This window comes from Aphelocoma coerulescens, chromosome 1A, assembly GCF_041296385.1.
Source record: "Aphelocoma coerulescens isolate FSJ_1873_10779 chromosome 1A, UR_Acoe_1.0, whole genome shotgun sequence".
Lineage (NCBI taxonomy): Eukaryota > Metazoa > Chordata > Aves > Passeriformes > Corvidae > Aphelocoma > Aphelocoma coerulescens.
Window position 1 is genome coordinate 77,598,399 of NC_091014.1, and position 11,048 is coordinate 77,609,446.

At 43.6% G+C, this 11,048-nt stretch overlaps 1 protein-coding gene across 13 annotated transcripts in view; it reads right to left on the reverse strand.

Moving 5' to 3' along the window:
• CALD1 (caldesmon 1) overlaps positions 1 to 9,011 on the reverse strand; it is a 227,100-nt gene extending 218,089 nt beyond the window's left edge. For all 13 annotated transcript variants that reach the window (XM_069003596.1, XM_069003589.1, XM_069003590.1 and 10 more), the window contains exon 1: positions 8,704 to 9,011. The gene's annotated coding sequence lies outside the window, so the exon portion shown is untranslated. The remainder of the gene's footprint in view (positions 1 to 8,703) is intronic.
• Between the last annotated feature and the right edge of the window lie 2,037 nt (positions 9,012 to 11,048).

Genomic DNA, 11,048 nt, shown 5'->3' on the forward strand with positions numbered 1-11,048 from the left:
TGCTACAGAATCTTTACTGCTGCAGATCCACAAAACAAACAAACAAGAAAGATTTGGTTTCCAAATTAAATGTTTGGTGCCTAAGCTCAGTAAAGCAGCTTATTCATACAGTTAAAGCCACTGATGAATAGAACTGCCATTTAAAAGTCTTAGGCACTCCTCAACGTGGAACCTGAGCACCCCTGTGTGTCAAGGGCAAACAGCTTCAAAGGGGTGACCAAAATAGGAAACAAGTTTTTACACGGGGAAATTGCCCCCTTGCTTGATTTAGTGGCAAACCTGCTGTACAACGTTGCAAGGATTACACAGACTGTCACAGGAAACCAGGGTGTGATCATAAATGCCTTCCAAAGATCTCCCCAGGACTAATTCAATCCTTCCCAAAGGATCTCTGTTTCTGTGGCTCTTCACCTTGTGTGCCAACCTGCATGTGTGCAAAGCCCATGCAAGGCTCCATGAAATCAAAGGAGTTAACTCAGGTACTTGCCCTTACACTCAACAAGAGATTTGCCAACATTAATTCATTCTTGCCCAGACTGTGAGCAGTTTTCTGACTTCCAATTCTCCAACAAAATCACAAGCACCTGACCATGGCAGGAGCACAGAAAAATACTGGGCAGAAGTTGTTGCCATCATTTTTTTTGTGCAAAGGTATCTATTGGGTCATGCCCCAGTCTGGGTATTTAGGCATAAAATCAGCATGAGGTAATCCCTCTACTGAATGGTGTAATTGGGGGTTTTAAAAAGCCTTTCATTCTGACTAAAGTCAGAAATGTGAGATACTGGACTGATTTTAAAACACAGCGATGTAAACCGTGCATGGTCTCCCTCTGTGATTTATATTTACATAAATGTTTCATTCATGCATCTTTCCTAACCTTCCTTGTGCACGTACATGTCACTGAGAATCTCAAACTGCACAGAACAAGTGTTCCCACTTGACAGACATTTAAAAAATTTAAATTAATTTTTAGGCAAACTTCAGCCTCTCTTGCCATATTCCTATGAGACTGGAAAAGACATTGATTATGAAGTTTACCAGCCTTGAACAGACAAAGAAAAAAATGCCAGTTTTGGCATTCCATATACTAATAAGCAACTTAAAGGATTTGGGTTTTCCTTTGGCTGGTTGCCATGCATTTCCTGAGAATCAAGAAGCCATTCCAAGCTTTCCAAGCCATTGCTTCCATATAAGGGGAGTGGAAGGAAGCTCTTCGTAGGATCTGTTTTCCCTTGAAATGAGCTAGCTGAGCAGGAGTGCTATTTTTCACACGGAGTTTACTCCAAGTCTGCAAGCCTGCCAGGTTGCCCACGAGAGCCCAAGCACTGGCAGAGGATAACACACAAGCGTGGTGCCCTGTGCTAACCCACACTAGGAATTAACAGCATGGCACAACTAATTGCACTGGAGGTGTAATGTGTCAGAAGTGCTGCAGCAAGTCGAGAAACAGTTTCACCCCTCAGCAGGGAGGTGACAGAGCTCCTTCATCTGAGGCAGACTAAGACCCAAGTCATTAATCCTAATGATCCATCAGGAACGCAGTCAGCCTCTGACAGCCTGAGCAGAGAAACACTAAACCCTGTACTTTGTTTATCCCAAACTTGCAGGGACTGTGCTAAACACAGCACCCAGACTGATCCATGATTTTAACTGCACAGAGCTCTCCTCCTAATATAACTCTGTCAACACATCAGCCTTGGGAGCTCCTGCTCACAGGTTTCCAAACCAGCTGCAGGCTGCTTGCACGAGGAGGGAGCCAACAGACAGCACCAACCACCAGGATGCAAACCCAGCCTGTGAGCCAATGATCCAGGTAAAGCCCCTCCATCTCAGGCATCCCCATGGGTTCTGTGAGCCAGGCAAGGCCTTCAGCCTCAGTGACTTCCACCAATAGCATCACTATCAGTGAGTCTTATTTCATCATCTCAAGAGCCCTCTGATAGAAGTACAGTGTAGTTCTCTTGGCTAAATCCCACCCAAATCTGCTTACAGGACACACTTGTCCAGGGTGAGTTTTAAGTGATTTAGACAGATTCTTCTTTCATCTTGTTGAGGGACAAGGGGAACATGCCGCCACCACCACACCCAGTTTGCAAGACTAACATGCAAACAGCAGTTCTTTGGCACATTTTCCCTGTCATTTAGCACATGCACTAAGCAAAAGATACTGCTAATGGTGATACTGCCAAAGGACCTCATCCAACATCTATTGAAGCCAAAAGACTCCCACAACATAGAGCAGATGCTGAATTAAAGCCGTTGTTGTTGGACACATGCAATACCTCCTTTCAGCCTTTACTTGCTGAAATGTAGGAGCTTGGGAGGAGATTGCACAGCTCCTTTTGCACTTCCAAAACAGAACAGCTTAGTAACTGCTCTGCAAGCACAATAAAAGTAATGTGGCCAAAGACATTGGTACTACTTGTGTTTTCTGAGTTATAAATAGAGCACTCTGCACATGCTTTCGTTGCTTAGGATCTCCTCCAAGCAAAGGCAGACTGACAGAAGATCACTCATTTGTGAGGGTTTTTTTACATCCAAAGGGTTCAGGAAACCCATGTTTTGGAAGTTTGTTGCTACCAAAGCAGAACAAGTTCTTCCAAGTTTTGCTTCAAAGCAGATTACCCCCAAACTCTTGCCAGATGCAACCGGAATATGTTTATGCCCAGTGCAGCTGGTAACACATTTGTTCTCACTGATGTCATGGAAAGGCAAAGGAGAAATTAAACATGGCAAAGTCACACTGGCACCATACTTCATTCAGAGATGACAGCACCTTGGTAGCTGAAAACACAGTTACTATGTTGAGATATATTTTTAAATAATTTTGGATGGAAGAGCTACAAAAATTGACACTTTGAGGAAACAAATGATCAGCTAGAAGATAACCACGGATTACATTTAGTTTAAAGTAGCTTCCTTGTTAGGATATTTCAGCAAAGAAGAATGTTATAACTGACTCATTTCCAAGGTTCAGAGGTCCCACAGTTGTGTACATCATTAGTTTATCATTAAAAATTACTTTTCCTTAGTTCATACAGCCACAGCAGTGGTTTAACTCAGTGTTATCACAAGCTGTCGAGTGCAGATGATACCATGGAGTCAGATTACCCTGCCTTTAAGGTGTTGTAACAGTATGTACTACACAGCACTTCCTCCAGAACATCCTTCACTAGTGACAGCTTGTGTCCTGAATATGCCTCTTACTGCACTCTGCATCCAAGAGTGCGACCAACCCATACCCAAATTGCCACGATTACCGAGAACTTGAAATAAGAAAGTGTTTTCTCTCATTCAGCAATACCTGCCCAAAAGGAGCTGCTGAGCTGCTCCAAGTTATGCAAGCCAACTGGCAGTTTTTAGAGTAGAAGAGGCAAGTAGTCTCCATATCCACACTTGGAGCTATGGCCAAGGGAGGGGAAGAACCTAGAGAATTAATGGGTTTTTGAATGCAAGCAGTTGGTTACATTTGGAATTAATCATCTGACGAGAATGCTAAATTGTTAGGTCAACTCCATACAGCAGCATGATCATGGTGAAATAAAATCACATTGACCTAGGGATTGAGAAAACTGCTTTGCAAAAGCATCAAAAACCAGTGAAGCCAAGTACATGGTTTGGAAATTGGTGAAATTGCATATTTCACAATTTTCAAGTTTCCTGCCTTTAGAAGACTTAACTGTATACCAAATACAGCTACCAATTAATTTGTTGGGTGTGTTTACTTGTGTTATCTTAAATACACAGTAGCTGGGTTTGCATTTCCTTTGTAATTTTTTCCTAGGAAAACACAGGGAATGGTGACCAAAGGATGCAAAGGAAAAAAAGTTATTCACTCCAGGCTTGACAAGAGAGCAAAGAGACTCTACTGCAGAGTCACAACATCAGCTTCTGTCTGGGACGAGAAGCTGCAGCCATCCCAAATGTTCACACACCCCTGAAAGCACAGTGTCTTCCATTCCTGAAGGCAGCAGCAGTAAACAAAGCAGTGTCCCAGGATGGGAAAGGAGGATTGGTTTGCAGCAGTGACTGCTTAGTCCTAAGGAGCTTTTCAACAACTGCCAGCTACAATTTTCCCTTGATGCTCCTGATGCTGTCTGTTCAGAGACATTAACAGACTAGGCAGACCACTGGCTTGGCCCTTAATGACAACTCTCACACTCCAGGGGAAACAAAACAAGCCCTCACATAAGCAAAAGCACTGCTGAAGGCCAGATATTTATGGGTTATAGCCCACATCCTTAAACTTCACTTCCCAGCAAAATATTTACAGCTTCTTCAGCCCCCACCCCATAATAATGACAGACCTCACTTACTCTTGAAAATTCACTTCCCCTTGCCCTGGGAACAAACATTTCAGCACCTTCATCTCCTTCTCCCAGCCACCAATCAGCCAATGCACAGATTCCAGTGGAGTAGCATGGGCTGAGGGACCACAGGTGGCCATTCAGCTGGTGGGACAAGCCAAATATATACATCATGTCCATGCTGCATATGTTGCCTTCCTCATTCTTACACATAGATGCTGGTTTTCTCTTGGAATTGTTTCCATTTTTTTTTTTTCATTAAACAAGGAATATTGAAGCTTGCCAAAGATTGGAAGTTCAATCAAATTTAAACAACAGGCTCGCAGGAAGGTGGAGAAAGAGAGGGATCTGTATCAGCTGAGCATCCTCTTCAGTGCCTCAGGAAGGGAATTTAAAAGAAATAATAACTTCTTCAAAAAGAAAGCTTACCAGACAGCTTTGGATGTTCTGAAGACAAACTCCTACCACAAAATTAACATCTGCAAGCCTTCATTGTGATGAAAAGTGAGACTTTTTGATCACAACCCTCCTTCAGAACCCAATAACTCTGGTGAGAGCCCCAGGGCTGAGGCAGCAATAGCCTCAACTCCACTGGGTAACCAGCAGATCTGCAGGTCCTGGTCCACCCCTCCAATATCCCACAAAGATCTGAGCTTCCTAAACAAGTGGGTTAGCAGCCCAATCCTGGAAAAAGTGACTGAGACTACAATGGGTAGCAGACAAGTTGAGGGGAGATGCACCAGCAGCTCAGGATGCTCTGCTTTCACAGGTGATTCACCCTGGCTGCAGCTCACACTGCATCCTACTTCAGTGGAAGGTTCCTGATGGGTGCAATTTGTATATTCACCTATTTTGTAAAATAGTCAGGCTAAGGGCAGGTGGTTCAAGGCTGTGAACTAAATTTTGGGCCCAGCTCCATCCATGCAGGATGGTTCCCTTCACTAGCACTGCTCCCTAGCCCACTGCTGTTCAAAGATCTCCATGACTGAAGGACAGCTGCTTCCAGCTGTTAAAACAACCTGTCTCCCTGAGCAGAAACAGGTCAAACACAGCCAAGCTGACAGGTACAGCCATGGTGATCTCCACCCAGCCACCACCCCTGGAAGAGAATGCTTGTGCCCCAGGTTTCCATGCTGCACAATAGCTCAAACATTCACTCAGCCCCGTGGCTTTTTACTCCTCGACTTTCAGCTAGGTCACATCTTACAACATGGTTATTTAAAACAGGTTATTCCCTCTGCTACTTAAGGATTTAAAGCCAGCTCATACAGATTATGTCTTCCTCCAGGCAACATGAACATTCATCTTACCTGAAGGAGGCAATAAGAAGGAATTATCTTTTGTGCTGTAACTATTACACGTGCCCAGTTTTAAGATTAAAAGTTCTTATTCCCTATCCACATGGACACCACGTGTGTAAGGAAATGCTTTAATTAAATTCATTGAACTACAATGTGAGCCATAATTTAAATAATAGAAAAATGAGGTATTGAATTTCCAAGGATATTTTGTAACTGGAATGAGAGCAGCTGCCAAAAGACAAAAAGGCTTGGGGGCAAACAGAGTCTATGGGTTTGGGCAATGGCAGGTAAGCTGAACACTGAATCTGAGATTGATTACATGGGTTTGTCTAGTTTGAAAAGAAAGAGACTGAAGAATTAGCAAAGTTCTCTGAAATAAAACTCACATGTAAAAAAATACCAGACTGAACACACTATTGATGAAAACAAACAAACTTTTGATGAAACTACTGATGAAACAAATTGAAACTGAAAACAGCAGAGTCCTCTTCCTGTGAGGACACATTTTCCTGTAGAGAAAGAGAAACAGAAACGCTGTTTTGTTAGCATGGTTTCACAGACCTTAGGAGTTGGTTCAGGTAAAATTATTTATTACCTGATTAGACCCTGCCTCATTTTTACTAATTCTTGGGTGAAGATCCAGTGTGTGCTTAAAAAAAAGTCAGCCTCTAAGATATGAACAGCTGAGAGAAGCCTTCACCAATTTCTGTGGTACTTCAACAGGGTGGAAAATATTCCTGGGGCAAATGAACCTTGCAGGCCAGGATTCCCATAATTTGCTCCTGCCACTAAAAAAAATATCTTACTGCCTGATCTGGGCAAGCATCCTGGACATCTGAGGCTTCTAGGTTCTCTCTTTCAATGAAACCAGCATCTCCTGTCCTCACAGGGCACTAAGCAACGGGGAACTGGTAACACTTTCAAGGACAGGGGCAGCAAGAGCAGAGTTGTGGAGGGCAGAAAGTACCATGGCATAAACACTGCCAGGACCAAGCAGCAGGGAAACATTGACCAGACCAGATGTACACTATGATAAACAAAAAATTTAAATATTCTTCAGTGTCCAAAGCCACAGCTCAGAACTAAGACAATGAAATGCAGAGGTCTCAGACCTAACCCATCTCCCAGCTCTGCAGCAACCACTGCTTACTCAGTAAGAACATAAATACGTGTATGACAAAGTCTGAATGAAACTCTCAAACCTAATTCCCACAGGCTGCCCTAACATTAACTATAAATATTTTAACAGGTCCATTGTTCTAGCTTAAAGACAAAAGGACTAGTAACATTTTACTTCAAGTTTTTCAATAATTGGCAATATTTTGAGAGCACCTGGAGACAAAAGCTCATGGGAGAATTACAGGCTTCATTGGAAACTGTGGTCTTACTATTGCAGAGGGGAAAAAATGGATAACTCGATATTTTTCTAAGTCTCATTAACTTAAACCAAGTACAGAATTTGGGAGGAGTCTGACTCACGATTCTGGAATGTTCAGTGTTGTCAATACTGAATAAACTCACTGTCACACCTACCCTTTCTACATTTCAGTCTGGACAACAGAACTAAGCACAGATCTAGATTTGGATTTTGAAGCCAGAAGTCCATCAATGATTGAATTTAATCATGTCAACCATACAGTTATGAACCACCTCCAATGAACAAAAAAATCACCTTTCTAAGTAAGCAACTGCTGCAAAACCCATTATAAATAGCATAAAGGACCCACCTGTTTTCATTTCAAATTAACCAGGTTTGTTTCAAGTCCAAACCATTGCCAAAATAAACCAGAATGCCTATAGTTACATCATAACACAAAAGGCAACCTAAGTATCCCTTTCCTGAGGCAATGATGGCATCTAATCAATTTAAGTTCACATTATTAGTTGTACAGCAATAGGAGAGGCAGAGTATTGGGGCATTAAATATTAAATGTCCTTACACAGCTTTGAAAATTCCCCACAGGGTCAGATGCCTGAAGACCTAACCTCACAACTAAGGGCCAGAACACAAGATGTGAAGGCACATATTTCTTACTAGGCACACAGATCTGTAAAGCCTCATTTTAAACAAATGTCTTTTCTTCTGAAACCCATTTCAGACCTCTTCCCCTTTATTTTCCAGCAGTGGCCTGCAACTGCTGCCAGACCTCTGTTTATGCAGATGGGAAGAAATTCTATTTCCCATTTAACCAATGCCAGAAAAATGACCCTCTTAATTAGCTTCAGGTTCTTTTCCAGAAGGTTTACCAGGGGTCATAAGAGCAGTAAAGCCACAGAAGAAAAAGTGTAGGAACAGCTTGGTCCTTGAACCCATAACTCCACATGAACCAGCTCAGCCTTCCTATGCTGTCCTTTTCAAAAGGGTCTATCCAGGGCCACAAGGATAAGCTTGCACTGTCTGCACATCACAGGGCAACCTGTGAAACTCCTCCTGCAACAGCCCAGGAGATCTAAGAAGTCCAGGACCACTCATGTAAGAGGCAGTAGGGTGCACCTGGACAGTACCACTCCAGGTGCCATGAATGCTGTGCACCATCCTCAGCTCCATCTGCCTTTCTGTGCAGGCAAGGTGACTTGCTAATCACCTAAAAGCTCCTTCCTTTGCCCCAAGCCTACACTCAATATTTTTTAAGACACTTGCAGCTATTCACTGAACTCTTCAGGCCATTCTGATGCAAGTCTTCTTGAAAGGGTTCAAGAACTTCACCCCAAACCTTTCCTTTTTTCTCCTCACACCCTTGTAACTGTACTGATCCACAATGATTTCTGCAGGTCACCTGCACCCATCCCAAAAGCAAGACTGCAACACAGGTTATCTGGTGCTGCTTGACCTTTTAGGTAGCTGTGAGTATACATGCAATTGAAAACCAGACATATTATTGCCTTTCACTCAGCCAGTAACTGGGGTATGCACAAAGGCAGGTGTGCAGATTTTCTGCGTGGGAGAAGGAAATGGGAAACATCTTCAAAACACCATAATTATTAAACTGTAGTGGAGGGGAAAAAAATACAATGAGGCTTTGCTAATTCTACCACTACCAGGTTAATTTCAAGCTCATATTTTTAACTTAGCAGCTACATATTCTCCTCTTACCTTTGCCAAGCACTTGAGCACAAAATTTCCCAAATGCTGAAGAGCTGAGGGCAGTGCAGGGAAGGCAGGACACAGGTGGGGCAGCCTCGTGGGGTGCTGGTAACAGGGGCTCCAGGCACAGCAAGCAGCAAAGCAAGTCCAGGGTTCATCCAGGGATCCTCTCAGGAGCAGCAGAGGACAAAGTCAGAGAGCTAGAAAAGTACAATGCACCCTGGAGAATTCCATCCAGGAGACAGCTACTAAAACCACACATCTAACACCAGCTCAGGAGGGAGAACCAAGTGCAAGGCTGGAGACCAGCTCTCCCACATCAGTCCCCAAAGAGGAACTAATAGGCTGGGGCTGAGCTTAAATAGGGCTCCTGTGCCCATGGGAGTGGATACAGGACTCAGGTGAAGCTGATCAGGGATATTACAGCCAATTAGGGCCCTCACAATGAGCAGCTGGTATTACCTTTTCTGGAACTTCATCAGGGTAAGCAAAATGGTAAAAAAAAAAGGTGAGCATTCAATACAATGCAATTCTTTTGGAAGGAAATTCACTTATTCTAAACAGTGAAGACATAGCTTTAGGATTTTCACTTTAAAGAAGAAAGAGGTGTTCACCTCCACATTTTAGCCATGTTTTTCCTTCTGAGAAGCCTCATAATTAGCATGATATCATCCTTTTATGGCACTGATGTCCACATTCATTGTCAAACAAACCATGTCAGGCTATTTACTAAACAGATAAAATTAAGTCATACACAAATCCTGTCACAGCCAGTTTCTGTAGTAAGACATCAAAGATTTCAAAGTGAGGCTACAAAGACATTCTGGCCATTTAGTGCAAATTCTAGAGGAAGCCTTTAACATGGATCACTCCTAGACTGAGCCCACATCCTCATGGTACAGGACTGGATTCTGGGTTTCATTAATGGTTGGAGAGAAAGAAAAACACAGGATCCTGTTAAGAAACTGCCACAGTCTCCAAAATGACTGCGACCCACTAACATGATCTTCCACATCCAGAGCCCCCAGCTCTGCACCTGAGGGTCAGGCTCACCCATGATTTCACCCCCAAGATGTTGACAAGTAGCAGATAACACACCCTGGCATCACACTGCACTGCCCCGTGAACCAGGGCTCTCCTTGCACAGCCAAACAAGCAAGTGCAGAAAGCGCAGGTGAAGGGGGGGTAGCAGACATGCTTGCAGGAAAAGACACTGTCCCCCTTGGAAGTTATTTCTAACACCTTTTAGGCCTCCATGTCCTATTTCCAACAGCAGCTGCCCTCACCTTGTGGGAATGGCTGTAGATTTGCAAACATTTTGGGCTGCCAGTACCGGGAGATGCGCCATAACCGTGGCCACTGCATTGCCAGTGGCAGCAGCTGCTAAGGAGGCAGACAGATTGCTGAGAAGAGATCTTTGCTCTTGTTGATAGATGTCGGAGCTGAGAACAGCACCATGCTTCTCTTCTCCTCCACGCTGGGGAGAAGACTGGGTTTGGCAGCAAAAGTCCTCTCAGTGCCTTTTGCAAACACAGATGCAACACCACATCCACTCCCAGACACAGGGAAAATATGGAGTTGTTTCATCAGTAACAGGGAATCTCTGTTAGAGGAAAATGGTGCCACTTAGAGACATTTTCCACTGTCTTTTCATGTACAGCCTAGGACAGGGAGGAAGACAACACAGAGAGGGGCTGGACCATGAGTACCTAAGGCAGAGAAAGAGTCATAACAGGGCCAAGGAAAGTAGAAAATGAAAGACTCCCCAACCAAGTCATAGGGATTTTGCATTTTAACTGGGCTCTCAGGCTTCAGTTTTAATTGTGCTTTTACTTGGTACAAAGCAGTTTTCAAAACCCAGCTTAGAGGGACAAAATGAATAGGCACAGTTATAGGAGGCTTGGAACACTGAGAGCTAAAATGCTGACTGTTATCTTGGGCAGTTCACAAATAGTACTTACGCAAGCTGGGAACTGCTCCACCACTGCCAGCACTGCTGGAACTCCTGACCTTTTCCTGGACGTCAGATGGGAATGATTTTTAGTCTATCCGGTCTGGACTGAATTTGATCCCGAGCGCCAGGGCAAGGGAAGAAAAAAGTTTATTCTCCAAAAGCTTTACATACTGGCTGCTTAAAATTTAACGCTCGCCCCTTAGAGCTATATTCCTAGCTCAGAGCTGGTAAGAAGCAACATGTTTTTTGCCTTAATCCCTTCCAAAGACACATTCCATAAATGGTTAGCATCCCTGCCAACCACTCAGTCTCTTAGCGAGCCCACATACCAGCTTTAAAGTAAGCTCTTCTAAAACCAATGCAACAGTCCTGTGGGTTAAGTTTATATTATTTCCAGATT